At 44.4% G+C, this 13972-nt stretch overlaps 1 pseudogene across 1 annotated transcript in view; it reads right to left on the bottom strand.

The window, feature by feature from the left end:
- Positions 1 to 1565, bottom strand: part of LOC311150805 (disabled homolog 1-like) — a 49836-nt pseudogene extending 48271 nt beyond the window's left edge. The window contains exon 1 of the transcript in view: positions 1475 to 1565. The product of the transcript in view is annotated as a disabled homolog 1-like (transcript). The remainder of the gene's footprint in view (positions 1 to 1474) is intronic.
- Positions 1566 to 13972: the final 12407 nt, after the last annotated feature.

The following is a 13972-nucleotide window of genomic DNA, read 5'->3' as shown; positions in this document are numbered from 1 at the left end:
TTCTTCACCCAGCCTAGTCAGTCACCTCTCTGAGCCCAGCGCTTTATGACAGTGTGCACCAATCTCCATGCTAATCCCATTTCCATTACTATGAATCTAAACAGCATCTCCAGTGATTAACATGCTAAAGCCTGCACTGATAACATGCTCTGATAGCCTGTCCTGTCTCTCTCCACCAGTGGCCTATGGTGTCGCTTCGCATGGCCATGTGTGTAATAAGCCTACCTCTCTCTCCCCTCCTCCACTTAACTCAAATCGATAGGCTCTCCGCCAGCCCGGCCATTTATCTGGTGTGATCTGACGGACAGATCCACTAAAATGGCCGGCCCCAGAGGATCTGACCCCAGAGGACCTGACCCCAGAGCCCTGCTGCTGCTGCTTCTGTTCTAGGAGAAGCCAGATTTACTGTACCGGCTTTATTCATGGACGCAGAGATGGCGAGAGGGAGGGAAGGAGTGAGGAGGGATGAAAGGAGAGAAGGACAGGGAGAGAGCAAGAGAGAAGCAAGCATAATACATTTATCTTCCTCTCTCTCCTTACATTTTAGTCATTTAGCAGACGCTCTTATCCAGAGCTACTTACAGTTAAGTGAGTTTTTCATACTGGCCCCCCGTGGGAAACGAACCCACAACTAAATCATGACACTACCAACCCCCTGGCTACAGCCAATAGCTGCTCTAGATCTGCTGCTGCATCTGGATGAGTCCCTGGGTGGAGCAGGACAGCTCTGGAGGCGCTCTACCTCTCTCTCTCTCTTTCTGTGTCTGTCGCTCTGTCTCTCTCCTGTCCTCTATGCATCTCTCTCTCTCTCTCTTTCTGTGTCTGTCGCTCTGTCTCTCTCCCGTCCTCTATGCATCTCTCTCTCTCTCTCTCTCTCTCCCTCTGTCTCTCCCTCTGTCTCTTTCCCTCTCTCTTCTTCTCTGTGACTGAAGGCTGACTGAAGTTTTCTCTGATAGGAGGAATGATATTTATCCACGTCTACAATGACTCACTATTAATACAGATAGAAGTGTGTCACTGCTCACTGCCACACATGCAAGTGTCTGTCTTTTTATTTTGTCTATAAATGTGTGTGTGTGTGTTATTGGGATGTGTTTGTATTCTGTGAGAATACAGTGTACATTTCGTCTGTGTGCTTTGTGTGGGTTGCTGTAACATGTATGTACATGTTTTTAACATACCTTCCCATCTGGTGTGTGGGTGGGTTAGAATGCAATAGAATATAATAACTTCATTTGTACCAAGGGGAATGTACCTTCCCTTTGTTTGTATGTATGCATGTGTGTGTACACGTATGCATGTGGGCGTATGTGTGAGCCACTGTGTGTGTCTGTGTGTGTGTGTCTGTGTGTGTATATATGTGTGTGTATGTGTGTGTGTGTGTGTGTGTGTGTGTGAGGGCGGGGGTAGGGGGGATGGGGGGGGGGGGGGTGTTGCATAGCATACATTACATCCATGCATCTAGAATTCTTACCTTTAGTCCTCCTGGACTCCCGTCTCAGCGTGCTGGTTTTGACACCTGCTTGGAGCTCCGAGCTGGCTGACTCTCCTCCGGCTGATGACATCCTCCTGGGTCCTTCCTGTCCTCAGTACTCCTCACAGCAGATCCACCATGGGGTTATCACTCCTCTGCTACCTCCTATGGACTAGTCCCCTATCCCCTACTCCAGGATGGTTATCACACACACCCTACCTCCTATGGACTAGTCCCCTATCCCCTACTCCAGGATGGTTATCACACACACCCTACCTCCTATGGACTAGTCCCCTATCCCCTACTCCAGGATGGTTATCACACACACCCTACCTCCTATGGACTGCCCACAACCCCACTGTCCCCTACTCCAGGTCTAGGACGGAGCTTTCCTCCAAGTCCATGGTGAGAAGTCTGGTGTTATTCCTCTTTGGTGAAGAGATCCAGGGGTTCTGATCTCCTTCAACGTGGACCCATCCTGGTAGTATCCTCAGAGTCTTCTCTCTGAGCTGATGAAGGGTAGATGTTGTGGCGGTCCTTCTGAATGCTTCAGACTAGTTCTAACATGGTGGCTAGATGATAAGGTCAAGTATTACATGGTCCCTCTATTGCTCTTTAGTGCAGATCCCACCTAGTGATTGGTGAATTCTTCCTTCCAAAGGGAACACATGGGTTGTTGTTGTACTGTATTATTCTTTAGTCCAGGTTGAGTACTGGTATTCCTCTCTGGTAGGATACTTCAGAGACTGTCCTTCTGTTGTACACCTCTGTCCCTCCCTCGATTAGCACTGGAAGTCAAAGAGACATGGAAGACATTTAGCCTTAGCTAATGACAATGTATGTGTGTGTGTGTGTGTGTGTGTGTGTGTGTGTGTGTGTGTGTGTGTGTGTGTGTGTGTCTATGTGTCTGTGTGTGTCTGTGTGAAATTAGCCACTGGTAATTAACATGACAAACACATTCCAGCATTAGTCCTTATTACATTAATTAAAGCATGAGAACGACAGATACCAATTAATCACTCAACTGTGTAGTCATTATCTCGTCTCGCTGTCACGTGTTTGTTTCCATCTAGATCACCAAGGTTATTTCTGTTCTTAAAGGTACAATCTGGGATCTGGGAATCTGTTTAATGGTCATTTGAATTCTTAACATTTACCAAAACAAGTGGCAGGCTGGCGTTTTCCTGAAAAAACGAATCCCAGATTGTAGCTGTAAGCAAACAATATTACAAAGTTATACACCCCATATATGGTCAGTGTTTCCTGTAATTTGCTCTCTATTATAGAAGAAAGGACAAGAAGCAGACTTTCTAGTGGAGAACTGTGGAGAGAGAATCTTCGCATGGGAGCGTTGTATTGGAACACAAAAACACACACACACAAGTGTGCACACACACACACACTCACACGCAGAGACACGCACACACACACACACACACCCTCACAAACACACACACACACACTTTGAATTGGAACCCCCAGCGCGCTTAATGCCCTTGAATCATCCACTGCTAACATGTGGGCAGTGCCAAGGCCAAGGCTGGTACCGAGAACAACAATGTGGTTGGCATGGTGATGGTTCATTGTTGAAAGAGTAGACCTCTACTCCCCTGTGTCTGTCCTCAAAAAGAGCAGCTCTGCTCAGTAGCTCACATGGCATTGTGCACATGCGTCTGCTGTGACATTGTGTGATATTGTACTGTACATGCGTGTGTGCGAGAGAGAGAGAGTGTGTGTGTGTGTGTGTGTGTGTGTGTGTGTGTGTGTGTGTGTGTGTGTGTGTGTGTGTGTGTGTGTGAGCGACAGAGACAGATAGAAATATCCTATCGGGTCCAGAGCAATAGCTACTCTCCTCTCTTCCGTCGCTGCAGGTGAGTCTTCAGCCCTGCTATTACTCAGAGCCCAAACACAAAAGACTCATCACATTACATTTCCCAAAACAACAGCTTACTGCAACCCGCCTAGTCATTACTGTTTTTCTGCGTGTGAGTATGTAAACGTCTGGCCCTGTGGATCGCGCTGCCTGCGCAACCAGGCCACCCGTGATACAAGTCAGTATTCGACGTCCACCCATGTCTGAGAACGTCGGGAGATGACGTGGAAACCTGCCACTAGGGGCAACAGTGAGCGCTGTTACCTTCAAGTAGGTTTCAGTTATAAAGTTGTTTTTGAGATTTTAGTTTTAAGCCTATCCCAAACCTTAACCGTTACCTTAACCATTCAGAGTTAATTCCTAACCTTAAGAATTCAGAGTCAATGCCTAAACTTAACCCTAACCTTAAAAATGTGGAGTTAATGCCAAAAGTTAGCCTTAAACACTGAAATTTGACATTTGAGAAACATGGATGAATGTCTAATTCTGACATGAGACTGTGAGAGCTAGTTGGCCTGCAAGCATTTCACTGTCACCCAGCGAGCATTTCACTGTCACTCAGCGAGCATTTCACTGTCGCCCTGCGAGCATTTCACTGTCGGCTTGCGAGCATTTCACTGTCGGCCTGCAAGAATTTCACTGTCGGCCTGCGAGCATTTCATCGTCGCCCTGCGAGCATTTCACTGTCGGCCTGCAAGCATTTCACTGTCGCCCTGCGAGCATTTCACTGTCGGCCTGCAAGCATTTCACTGTCGGCCTGCGAGCATTTCACTGTCGGCCTGCGAGCATTTCACTGTCGCCCTGCAAGCATTTCACTGTCGCCCTGTGAGCGTTTCACCAAGGGAATGATTCAAGTGCGCTTATGAGGCAGATAATGTCACAAGGCCAATCTACATATAAGTACTTCTCAGACAAAACCCTCCGAGTGTCAGAGAAGACAAGGGAAGGCATTTTCCCTCTCCGTCACAAAGAACCTTATCGTAATGTAATTTTCATTAAAGAGGAGGAGGGAGTGATATGCCTCACAAACCACTCTTTCAAACACACACACACACACACAATCTGCTCTATGTTTTAACAGCTTCCAGTGTCTCTAATGATTTGGGTCAGAGTTAACAAGCGATGGAGTGTCATGCGTTGGTGTGTGTTCAACGCAGCTTCTCCTCTCATTCTGAGCTGTTAAGAGTCAGTCTGTCAAAGCCTGGATACTTTATTTATTCATTTGGCTCATTTATATTTCTCATGTTTCTAGTGTGAGAGATTGAGGGAACACTTCCTTATTGAAGTAAGTCAATTTCATTTCCGTCTATTCTACACCTCCATACTCGGGTCTTTTCTCAGTTTAGGAGACGAGGAGAGAGAGAGAGAGAGAGAGAGAGAGAGAGAGAGAGAGAGAGAGAGAGAGAGAGAGAGCTAATTTAAGTAAAACATATTTTCAGAAATGAAATCATTCTCAGGGGATAGTCCCCCCCCCCGCCCCACTATCCCCCTCCCCTTCTCCCGTCAAAAAATATGCTGCTGCCGTCGTAACGGGATTAGCTAACAAATACAGCCTCTTGCCGTGTGAGGAAGGAAGCCTGATGAAATATGACAACTCTCTCCTCTTATCACTGAGAACATCAATCACTGAGTAAGCCATTGATTTTTGTGGAGGGAGTCAGAGCACACACCTTCGCATGGCAAAGCCAGAGCCCTTGGGTATCAGGTATATATAACCTGTCATGTGGCATAAATGGAATACGATGTGACGTGCTCCGAATATTTTTTTGCAAAGACAGGAAAACAATTATCCCCGAGATATTCAATACAACACATACAGTATTACCATATTAGTTCATGTTTCCATTAACATTGGAACTGATTCAACATTCTTTTGATTCCATTTTTAGATGTTGCCAATATGATGACATATTAAATTATCTTTAACCAGCTCCCTGGACATACATAATAATCAAACGACAGGATTGGTTCCACTTTAGATGTTTACATTTGGATGTTTATCTGTGACTGTCTGTATCCCCTGATACTGAGACATTTCAAACACAACTGGTGTTCTGAATTTCACCAAAGGAAAAACTCAAATCCCATAAAAAAAACTGCTTTATAAATAAAAACTTGTAATATGAAATATTCAATTCAATTTTAAATTCAATCTCCATCATGACATTAAAGCTTCCTTTATGTGTACGTCAGTCATGTTAACCAGCATCACTAGCCATAAACAGAAGTAATGATAGGTCTGAATATAAGCCAACATCATGTCATTCTATTTCCAGTTTATCTGTAATTGTATCTCCTAATAGAGGCACCGTTTAAAACACAATCTCAGTGTACCATCAGGCTCAGATGGTAAGATTGGCCCCTAGCTACCTTACAGATGGGTAACAAAGGTTGAACGGTCATGGGGCGGCAGGTAGCTTAGTGGGTAAGAGCGTTGTGCCAGTAACCGAAAGGTCGCTGGTTCTAATCCCTGAGCCGACTAGGTGAAAAATCTGTCGATGTGCCCTTGAGCAAGGCACTTAACCCTAATTGCTCCTGTAAGTCGCTCTGGATAAGAGTGTCTGCTAAATGACTAAAAATGTAAAAAATGTATTACGCCTCAGCAGACATCACACTCCAGCCTGTGTTTGTGTGTGTGGCTGACGTCTGTCGACTAGCAGGCCAGGCCTGTCCCTAGATCATCTGTGTGGGTTACTGTGTTGCCAAGGCTGGCGTGGCCTGGGGGCGGTGGGTCCGTTTGTTTGACAGACTGGCTTTGGCACCTAGCGCCGGTCATCTTTGTTACAAAACACCCCCCAGCTTATGGATGGGGACAGCACTGTCACAACCTGCCTGAGCTAGCTGCAGCGCAAGCCTGGCGCCCGCAAGACTCACCCTGCTGTTTTACCTTGTGTCACCTAGGATAGTCCCAGCCAACAGCGACCATGTACTCTCTACAATACTTCAAGGCCTAATATGTTTTAAAATATAAGTGTTATTGCAGGGTTTCTTCTTTGGGCTTGACAGAGAATATTACGCATTTCAGGAGGAGATTCAACCATTGTTATCAAGCTCTCACAATTAATGATAGTCTATAGTCTCTGGTGTCCTATCATCGCCTGATAGCCCTCCATTATGAGATAAGACATCATTTGCTGCTGGTGGATAGCTAATTAGCTACTTGTAATTGGTTAACCGCTCTATATGAGCCACACAGCAGTCTGTGAGGTTACACTTCAATGTATTACTCTTTCCAGGCTACCAATGAATTGTGTTATTACATCTGTGAGCCCAAACAACAAGGTTTTACAGTGCCAGGCCTGGGTGGAAATAGTATGTGGTATTTTCTGGTAGCCTAATTAGGCATACTTTAAATTATTATTGAATAAAATTGGTAATACAATTGGCTTATAATTATGTATTTTGTTACCAGGTAGTTTCCAAGTATATAGATCATTACGGGCCCATAAATGTAATTGTTGCTTTTGTTTGTGCTGCAGTTGGCTTGCCTGGCATTATAGAACCAATGGATATAGTTCCAAAAATATTATACCGATAATCAGGCGCACCACACTGGCTATTGTAAGGAAAACAATAACTATTTAAACCCAGGTGTTAACAGTAAAACTCCATAGTGCTGGTTGGAGCCAAAGACAGTCAAAAAATATAGATTTCTGATGGAACCGTTTGTCTGGCCTTCCGAGAGGACTGACAGCCTCTGATATCAGGCTGCTCCTTCATGCCCTATTAGTTAACCTCATTCATGACAAGATGGAAGAGCTTTGGGCCTGACCACCGAAACGACACAACGGTCAAAGTGAGGGGAGAAGAGAAAGAGGAAAACATACTGTTCTCTTCTGTTCATGTGATGTGTTGCAGCAGTATACTCATTTGCCTCCTGATAGAAACTAGAAGCCGCATCACTTCAGGTTCACTGGATACAGCTGGTAAACTAAATTAGTATTTGCCGGCACAGTTGCTTCTTTGCCACGCGGATTTATGTCAAAATAAACCTTGGAGCAGTGCACTCACTTAGCCACGGCTTCAACAGGGCCAGACATGGATGGGCACAGGGTTAGAAATGGTCTGCCCTCTAAATTCGCTCCTACATTAGCCAGTTTACCACCTCAGCTTCCAGCACAAAGGGCCGCATTTAATAGGGAGAGGAGGGAACTTCAAGTCTGGGAAGTGACATAAATAAGAAAACACATACAGCATGCACATACAATTCATAGAAGATGTGAGTCTTGCTAAGGTTTCTTAGTTGTAGTTGTATATTGCTGAGATTGATGATACAATGGCACAGCATCAAAGGCATATTTACACTTAGGAATGAGTGTAGCAGCTACCTTGCTTTGGCGACAGTAATAAACCAAGCAAATTACAGAGATCAAGAGGAAATATAATTCCCACTTCTTCATGTAAATCTACATTATATGTTCTATAAGTCTCGTATCGTTCTTCATGTCTCGTCTCAGCGTGGCGGTTAAGTGTGTTGGGCCAGTAACCGAAAGTTCGCTGGTTCAAATCCCGAGCCGACTAGGTGAAAAATCTGCCGCTGTGCCCTTGAGCAAGGCACTTAACCCTAATTGCTCCTGTATGTCGCTGTGGATAAGAGTGTCTGCTAAATATCTAAAATGTAAAATGTCTCATTCTATCTGGTCTCCTAACGTGACTCCTAATGTCTAGAAATACAGGCAGTGTGCATGCTGCCGTGCGTTAGTCTGTGTGAGGAGAGGCTGGACCCAGGTAGCCTGGAATGAGTAATTGGGCAGTAGGAAGCTCCAACCCCCTTCGATGTCTCTCTATGGCTTCCCTGAGGAGTCTTTAATTCACTGTTGATTTGCTCTGTTGTTGTGCTCTGTCTCAGTGTCTAAACAGTGTGTTCAAACAGCCTATTTAACACATTCAGTGGGCGAGAACTGGGCCGGCTCCAGGAGAGGAGGCCTGGAAGAACACTCAACCACCTCGTATTCAACCAAGACAACACATCTCTCTGGCTCTGAGTCCTTTCTCTCTCTCTCTCTCTCTCTCTCTCTCTCTCTCTCTCTCTCTCTCTTTCTCTATCTCTCTTTCTCTCTCTCTCTTTCTCTCTTTCTCTCTCTCTCTCTCTCTCTTTCCCTCTCTCTCTTTCTCTCTTCCTCTCTCTCTCCCTCTCTCTCCCTCTCTCTCTTACTCTCCCACCTCTGTCCTTCTCAGTCCTCCTTTTTCTCCCTCCTTCCGAGTTATGAAAAGAGAGTTGAGGCAAGTTTCCTTTGAACATTACAAAAGAAAACAGAGTAGCTCAGTGTGGTCATTATTTCATGCAGCCAGTAATTAATGAAACTATTAAGGGTTATTTTTCCGTCTCTGTGTTTCACTTAGAACTATGGTAAATAAACACCTGAGAGGTGACTCCCATAATTGCAAAAGGGTGATTGATACAATAAAACATGTGTGAGCTGAGTCAACACTATCTCAACTCAACTGTGACCACAATATTTTGTCATGACAGTGTTGTTTATTATGGCTTTAATATACTTTAATAGAAAAACGTCTTGATTGTAGAGTATTGTAGACGTGTGGTTTGAAGGTCAAACACCCTAACAAACCGATTTTGTGAGACGAAAATAACTAAAAGTCTTGATGCACAAAGTGACTGAGAAAAACCATTGGCATTGCCAGGCAGTCTGCTCTGTTGACTAACTGAAAGGTCATCTGAAAGGTCATCATTTGGAATATGCTTTACATAGCCACCAGGGAAACATTGGTTATTTCACCATGCCTTATCATCAACGTAATCATGTTGCATCAACCTGGCTTTTTGATTGAATTAGCCAAAAGCCATCAACATACACCTTTAAGCAGGGGTGTCAAACTCATTCCACGAAGGGCCGAGGGTCTGTGGGTTTTTGGTTTTTCCTTTCAATTAAGCCCTAGACAACCAGGTGAGGGGAGTTCCTTACTAATTAGGGACCTTAATTCATCAATCAAGTACAAGGGAGGAGCGAAGACCCTCCGTGGAATGAGTTTGACACGTGTGCCGTTAAGACTTCATTTAAACCAGGAAGTCCCAATGATGAGGCCAAAGACCTCTTTTTACATTTAAGTCATTTAGCAGACGCTCTTATCCAGAGCAACAGTTAGTGAGTGCATAAATGTTTTTTTGTTTTTTTCATACTGGCCCCCCGTGGGAAACGAACCCACAACCCTGGCATTGCAAATGCCATGCTCTACCAACTGAGCTACACGGGACTACGTGCCAGATATTGATGTGGTGGTGATGACAGCCTCCTTCACGCACACACACACACACACACACACACACACACACACACACACACACACACACTCTCTCTCTCATCTTTGTCTATCCTTCTTATTGCAGTGCAGTCTGTCAGCTATAGTAATTAGTTGTGCTCCCAACACACCTCAACGTCTCCTCAATGTTGCTCATTAATCTCACATGAGTGATTAGGCCGCGAAGCACCACACCGCACCACAACGAATGGAGCCACCACGGCAGGAGCCTGGGAGGGAGGTGTGAAACTGGGTGTGAAACTGTTGTCATCTCATATGTTATCACACTCAGGAGATTAGCTAGGGATATAACCACACCACAGCCCATTGGCAGTTAATCATGCTGCTAATGATAAGTGAAATATTCTTGCCGTTGCTACAATGCCAACCGCCAAGGTCATGAACTCACATATTGCTTAGTTGGCTAGCCCCTTTAGTAATATATGACAAGTTAGCTATGACCAGATATGGGATGTTCATGGTACAGTAAAGTATTTTATGTCTTCAGAACAAGGGTCTCCAATTCTCAAGTATTCATTGGTCTCAGGGTAACAGTCCTGATCTAGGATCAGTGTAGTCTTTTAGATCATAATGAATACAATTATATGGACTATATGGACAGGAAGGACCTGATCATAGATCAGCACTCTGAGATGCTTTGTGAATATTTAGAATATTAGGATGTTATTTCAAAAACGCTTTATCCCCACATTTTTCACGTTTTTTTTAAAATCAGAAATGATTGCTTATGGGTACCTTCATGTGTGTGTAAAATATTACTGTTCTCAGATTTTTTATTAATATATTTTAGATATGTATGAAAATGTGATTTCTTGCAAAACGCTATATATCCATTGTTTAGCTGGAATGGAATGTTCGTATCCTGTATATTTGACTGTAATATGTGGTTGTCTCACCTAGCTATCTTAAGATGAATGCACTTACTGTAAGTCGCTCGGGATAAGAGCATCTGCTAAATGACTAAAATGTCAAATGTACATTTTTTACATTGAACTCATATTACTTTATAGAATTTTTATTTTTTACATTTGTAAAATATTGAGGTCACAAATGTATCATTTGTACACTTCTTTATAAGAAATGTAGTTATTTGTCACATTTGACTGTGTAAAACCTAGCAGTACTAAACGTCCCTTTTTCAGGACACTGTCTTTCAAAGATAATTCGTAAAAATCCAAATAACTTCACAGATCTTCATTGTAAAGGGTTTAAACACTGTTTCCCATGCTTGTTCAATGAACCATAAACAATTAATGAACATGCACCTGTGGAACGGTCGTTAAGACACTAACAGCTTACAGACGGTAGGCAATTAAGGTCACAGTTATGAAAACTTAGGACACTAAAGAGGCCTTTCTACTGACTCTGAAAAACACCATAAGAAAGATGCCCAGGGTCCCTGCTCATCTGCGTGAACGTGCCTTAGGCATGCTGCAAGGAGGCATGAGGACTGCAGATGTGGCCAGGGCAATAAATTGCAATGTCCGTACTGTGAGACGCCTTAGACAACACTACAGGGAGACAGGACGGACACCTGCGGGACAGATACAGGATGGCAACAACAACTGCCCGAGTTACACCAGGAACGCACAATCCCTCCATCAGTGCTCAGACTGTCCGCAATAGGCTGAGAGAGGCTGGACTGAGGGCTTGTAGGCCTGTTGTAAGGCAGGTCCTCACCAGACATCACCAGCAACAACGTCGCCTATGGGCACAAACCCACCGTCGCTGGACCAGACAGGACTGGCAAAAAGTGCTCTTCACTGACGAGTCGCGGTTTTGTCTCACCAGGGATGATGGTCAGATTCGCGTTTATCGTCGGAGGAATGAGCGTTACACCGAGGCCTGTACTCTGGAGCGGGATCGATTTGGAGGTGGTAGGTCCGTCATGGTCTGGGGCAGTGTGTCTCAGCATCATCGGACTGAGTTTGTTGTCATTTGCTGGCAATCTCAACGCTGTGCGTTACAGGGAAGACATCCTCCTCCCTCATGTGATACCCTTCCTGCAGGCTCATCCTGACATGACCCTCCAGCATGACAATGCCACCAGCCATACTGCTTGTTCTGTGCGTGATTTCCGGCAAGACAGGAATGTCAGTGTTCTGCCATGGCCAGCAAAGAGCCCGGATCTCAATCCCATTGAGCACGTCTGGGACCTGTTGGATTGGAGGGTGAGGGCTAGGGCTAGGGCCACTCCCCCCAGAAATGTCTGCGAACTTGCAGGTGCCTTGGTGGAAGAGTGGGGTAACATCTCACAGCAAGAACTGGCAAATCTGGTCCATGAGGAGGAGATGCACTGCAGTACTTAATGCAGCTGGTGGCCACACCAGATACTGATTGTTACTTTTGATTTTGACCCCCCCCCCCCCCCCCCCTTTGTTCAGGGACACATTATTCTTTTTTTGCTGAGTTTACATACTTCTCTGAGAGTAAGGGGGATATATAGAGTTTTGCAACAAAACATGTCTCTCAGAAATGAAACCATCAAGTGATAGATTTTCAACAACCCAAGCCATCATTAGATAGTGAAAAAACACACCAATCTCTTTCATGATTTCTTTAAACAATAAAAGCTAATTTACCAACATTTCGGAAAATGTATATATAGTGTTTTGGAATGACTCTTCATATTGTCTTAGCGCTGGGCAAACAAAAGTCTGCACAACAAGACCAGTATCGAAAACCCTGCTTTAAAATATGATCGTCTAACGATTGTCTAAAGCAACATCTTGACAATGACTTCTATAGAGGAGAGTTTAAGTAATGTAGAAGAGCTGGAGTCAGACAAAGTGGGGCAGAACAATGACATCATGTCAGAGGAATGATGTTACTGACGATGCAACACTGTGCTATCGTACTCCTTCTGCCAATATTATGCAGATGGCCAGGGTAAGATGGTTCTCTCTGCACCACGTTGCATGGTGTTAAACCTCTCCTACAGAGGACATCTCTACCACACACACACACCCACACACACACACACACTCACGCATGTACGCACACACACACAGGCATAGACAGGCACACTGACACACCGACACATCGATACACACACATACACACACATATACGCACACGCACACGCACACACTCATTAGAAACATATAGGAGAGAGTAGGTCCTTTCCCTCTGGATCTGACCTCAGCAGCTGTATGGAAAACTGGATGAGTTCTGCACCACAGATAACGCCACCGAACAATGAAATCTGGCCGAATTAAACCCACGCAGTTGAGAAAACTGAGTTGTGTGAACAAGGAATTTCATTACAGTTCTTTTCAATCGCTTTGGTGGTATTTTCACAAGTACAGTGCCTTCGGAAAGTATTCAGACCCCACAACTTTTTCCACATTTTGTTACGTTACAGCCTTAATCTAAAATGGATTTAAAAAATAATAATCCTCAGCAATCTACACACAAAACCCCATAATGACAATGCATATACATTACAAATAAAAAACAAAAATACCTTATTTACATACAGTGAGGGAAAAAAGTATTTGATCCCCTGCTGATTTTGTATGTTTGCCCACTGATAATTTTAATGGTAGGTTTATTTGAACAGTGAGAGACAGAATAACAACAAAAACATCCAGAAAAACGCATGTCAAAAATGTTATAAATTGATTAGCATTTTAATGAGGGAAATAAGTATTTGATCCCCTCTCAATCAGAAAGATTTCTGCCTCCCAGGTGTCTTTTATACAGGTAACGAGCTGAGATTAGCGGCACACTCTTAAAGGGAGTGCTCCTAATCTCATCTTGTTACCTGTATAAAAGACACCTGTCCACAGAAGCAATCAATGAATCAGATTCCAAACTCTCCACCATGGTCAAGATGAAAGAGCTCTCCAAGGATGTCAGGGACAAGATTGTAGACCTCCACAAGGCTGGAATGGCCTACAAGACCATCGCCAAGCAGCTTGGTGAGAAGGTGACAACAGTTGGTGCGATTATTCGCAAATGGAAGCAACACAAAAGACCTGTCAATCTCCCTCGGCCTGGGGCTCCATGCAAGATCTCACCTCGTGGAGTTGCAATGATCATGAGAACGGTGAGGAATCAGCCCAGAACTACACGGGAACTACCCCCTGCTCAAGAAAGCACATATACAGGCCCGTCTGAAGTTTACCAATGAACATCTGAATGATTCAGAGGAGAACTGGGTGAAAGTGTTGTGGTCAGATGAGACCAAAATGGAGCTCTTTAGCATCAACTCAACTCGCCGTGTTTGGAGGAGGAGGAATGCTGCCTATGACCCCAAGAACACCATCCCCACCGTCAAACATGGAGGTGGAAACATTATGCTTTGGGGGTGTTTTTCTGCTAAGGGGACAGGACAACTTCAC

The sequence above is a fragment of the Coregonus lavaretus genome (assembly GCF_964263955.1).
Source record: "Coregonus lavaretus genome assembly, chromosome: 23".
In the NCBI taxonomy this organism is placed as follows: Eukaryota; Metazoa; Chordata; class Actinopteri; order Salmoniformes; family Salmonidae; genus Coregonus; species Coregonus lavaretus.
The sequence above is the reverse complement of the archived record's forward strand: the minus strand, read 5'-3'. Positions and strand labels throughout refer to the sequence as shown.